Genomic DNA, 4354 nt, shown 5'->3' on the forward strand with positions numbered 1-4354 from the left:
AAAAAAAAAAAAAAAAAAAAAAATTATTGTGTGTCACAGAGGTAACAAATTTCCTTGTCAATTGTGTCTTTTAAGTAAGGCTGCCTTAAAACTTTTTTTTCATCCATTGACAATTGTCTTTTGGTCCTCTTTAGAAGGTGGTTTTGTAATCAGCTATAAAACTCCAGCAGGTGCTCTTGAATGCAGGTTTCTGATAACTTTGGAGATTGTGACATCAGAACAGAGGAAAAACTTTCAGTACTCATGGAGAGCTAAAATGTTCATGAGTATTAAGCAGAACAGGAATTAACTGCATGGACTGAACCAATCTTTCTGACTTTTTGCTTAAAATGTTTGTTGATCCTGGCCAGGTGTGGTGGCTCATGCCTGTAATCTCAGCACTTTGGGAGACGGAGGCGGATGGATCACCTGAGGTCAGGAGTTTGAGACCAGCCTGGCCAACATGGGAAAATCCCATCTGTACTAAAAATGCAAAATTTAGCGAGGTGTGGTGGTGCACGTCTGTAATCCTAGCTATTTGGGAGGCTGAGGCAGGATAATTGCTTGAACCCAGGAGGCAGAGGCTGTAGTAAGCTGAGATTGTGCCACTGCACTCCAGCCTGGGAAACAGAACAACACTCCATCTCAAAAAAAAAAAAAAGTTTACTGATGCTTTGTTTTGTTTTACAGAGTCTTAAAACTTTTCTTTTGAGCTATTGACAGCTTTTAACAATTTAGTATAGTCCTATGAACAAATTTGGAGCATATTTATGTCTCTCTACCTGATTTCTCCAGAATTTGGAAACATTTGTGAGTATTCTTAACTTACGGCAATACAGTTATTTGTGTAAATGCAATAAGAATATATTTTTCAGGGCTGGGCGTGCAACCATCTGTCTCTCATCTACATGTGACCTGGAAGTCCCCAGTATGGGGGACCTTGCTTTGAGCTGTCTCCACCTTTCTGGATGGAACTGATGTACTTCTTACATATTGATCGATGTCTTATGCCTCCCTAATATGTATAAAACCAAGCTGTGCCCCAACCACCTTGGGCACATGGCATCAGGACTTCCTGAGACTGTGTCACAGGAGCATGTGTAATCTTGGCAAAATAATCTTTAAAAATTAACTGAGACCTGTCTTAAATTTTCGGGGTTCACACAGGCAAGACACAAACATGTGCTGATGGGAGAAACCCATGGGAGTGGTATAATGATCCATCTGGAAGTTTATCATTTTCTTCTGCAAGACTGGAAAGTTTTTCCACAGCCGTAGGTTGTGCTCTGAAAGAAGGGAAGGGTGGATCCGGGTTGAAGTAGGAAAAGCAGCTATTTTTGATAACAATAAGAATGATACAGGCTAGGGCTGAGCAAGAAGAGGGGATAGGAACAAAAGAAATGTGGCTAGAAGCCAACAGATTGACTTAAATAAGGGAAGTAAGACATACAGTATCACTATCGTCTTGCATTAATACTCTTCATTTTTACTTATCAAAACACTTCCACATGAACGATTTCCTATGATTTTCAAAATAAACCTGTAAAGTAGATAAGACAGTCCAGGAAGCAGTCATTGTACAGATTGCTTTGTCATTTTTAGGAATCAAAAAATTGAACCAAAATGTGGCCCTGAATTTATTGTTTTACAGTTAAAGGAAGAATGAAGACTGAATGACACTTTTCCCAAGCTTGGGTCCTTGAGCTTTTGGCTGGCCTTGAGATAGACAGGTGAGGTATATAGCACTGGAGTCTCACAGTTTACATTTGGGCAATCAAGTAGCAGAAGCCAAAGGCTCGAAGAACTACCGAAGTGTCAACATACAGGATTGACAGAAAAGACAAGTGGCGGGGCGCAGTGGCTCTCGCCTGTAATCCCAGCACTTTGGGAGGCCGAGGTGGGAGGATCAGGTCGGGAGTTTGAGACCAGCCTGGCCAACGTGGAGAAACCCCATCTCTAGTAAAAAGACAGAAATAGTTGGGTATGGCCGGGCGCAGTGGCTCAAGCCTGTAATCCCAGCACTTTGGGAGGCCGAGACGGGTGGATCACGAGGTCAGGAGATCGAGACCATCCTGGCTAACGCAGTGAAACCTCGTCTCTACTAAAAATACAAAAACTAGCTGGGTGAGGTGGTGGGCGCCTGTAGTCCCAGCTACTCGGGAGGCTGAGGCAGGAGAATGGTGTAAATCCGGGAGGCGGAGCTTGCAGTGAGCTGAGATCCAGCCACTGCACTCCAGCCCGGGCCACAGAGCGAGACTCCTCCTCAAAAAAAAAAAGAAATAGTTGGGTATGGTGGTGCATGCCTGTAATCCCAGCTACTCGGGAGGCTAAGGCAGGAGAATCGCTTGAACCTGGGAGGCAGAGGTTGTGGTGAGCCGAGATTGCACCATTGCACACAAGAGTGAAGCTCCATCTCTCTCTCACACACACACGCACACAAACAAGAAAAGATGACAAACTGGCCAGGTACTGTGGCTCATGGCCTGTAATCCTAGCACTTTGGGAGGCTGACCCTGGAGGATCACCTGAGCCCACGAGTTTGAGACTAGCCTGGGCAACATAGTGAGACCTTACCTCTACTAAAATTTAATTTTTGTGTGTGTGTGTGTTTTGCAGGGCATAGTGGCATGCACCTATGGTCCCAGCTACTTGGGATGTTGAGGTCAGGGAGGTGAGAGGACTGCTTGAGCCCAGGAGTTCGAGGTCATCCTGGACAGTATGGTGAGACCCTGTCTCTACAAAAAATACAAAAGATTGGCTGGGCGGGGTGGCTCATGCCTGTAGTCCCAGCACTTTGGGAGGCCGAGGCAGGCGGATAACCTAGGTCAGGATTCGAGACCAGCCTGGCCAACATGGGGAAAACCTGTCTCTACTAAAAATACAAAAATTAGTTGGGTGTGGTGGCACGTGCCTGTAATCCCAGCTACTTGGGAGGCTGAGGCAGGAGAATCACTTGAATGTGGGAGGCGGAGGTTGCAGTGAGCCGAGATTACGCTATTGCACTCCAGCCTGGACAACAAGAGTGAAACTCCATCTTGGAAAAACAAAAAGCAAAACAAAAAATTAGCCAGGTCTGGTGGCGTGTGCCTATAGTCCCAGCTATGTGGGAAGCTGAGGTGGGAGGATCACCTGAGCCTGGGGAGGTCAAGGCTGCAGTGAGTTGTAATCACACCACTGTCCTCTAGCCTAGGTGACAGAGCAAGATACTGTCTCAAACTAACAAACAAACAAACAAAAAAACACCTAGGGTGGAGTGGGGCGTATGCATTTAGGTGAACAAATAATGTGTATAATATGAACACAGCATGCAAAAGTGGACAAGTACAATTATTTAGCAGATGTGGGAGTCAAGGAGCCAGAGCTGGAGGACTTTGGGAGCAGGGTGGGAAGTTTCATTGGAACTAGGAAATCTGGGAAGGGAAAGGTCTTTAGAAGCACCATGGCTCATGCTTGTAATCCCAGCACTTTCGGAGGCCGAGGAAGGCAGATCACAAGGTCAGGAGTTCGAGACCAGCCTGGCCAATATGGTGAAACCTCATCTCTACTAAAAGTACAAAAGCTAGTCAGGCGTGGTGCTGGGCACCTGTAGTCCCAGCTACTTGGGAGACTGAGGCAGGAGCATCACTTGAACCTGGGATGCAGAGGTTGCAGTGAGCCAAGATTATGCCACTGCATTCCATCCTGGGCCACAGAGCGAGACTCCGTCTCAAAAAAAAAAAAAAGAAAAGAAAAAATAAAGGAAGACAAGTTCAGCCTCTCTCTCTCTCTCTCTCTATATATATATATATTTTTTTTTAGAGATGGGGTCTTGCTATGTTTCCTAGGCTGGTCTTGAATTCTTAGGCTCAAGCAATCTTCCTGTCTGGGCCTCCCTAAATTTAATCTTTGATGTGGTTAGTGTGATACAGCAGGGGGACAATCCGTGGGTTGTAAATACCAGAAAGGGCTCCTCACCAAAACAGCTACCTCTCATCTCAACCTCCCTGGACACACACACACACACACACAGAGAGAGAGAGAGAGAGAGAGAACCCCAGAGCGCTGACAACATCATCAGCATTCTCAGGGACCTCATAGAACTCTGTTGGAGGGAGGGGTCTGGCACCTGGACAGCACTCCTCTATGACTTCATCAGCCTCAGAAGCCACAGGAAAGCAGCTTCGTCATCCTAAACTGAATGTCTTTTAACCTCTGGACTTCAACTGGCAAAGACTGGAGTTAAGAATAATGTGAAGCATCAGGCATCTATGCTTCATGTGTTTCCTCTCTTAAACTGCTTTGTTTTTCAAGGGCGTCATGCCCTGTATTTGGCTTTAACATTTTGCTTTCTCAGCCTAGGCAACACAGCAAGACTTTGGCTCTCTCTTTTTTTTTT

The sequence above is a fragment of the Colobus angolensis genome, unplaced genomic scaffold (assembly GCF_000951035.1).
Source record: "Colobus angolensis palliatus isolate OR3802 unplaced genomic scaffold, Cang.pa_1.0 Scaffold88, whole genome shotgun sequence".
NCBI lineage: Eukaryota > Metazoa > Chordata > Mammalia > Primates > Cercopithecidae > Colobus > Colobus angolensis.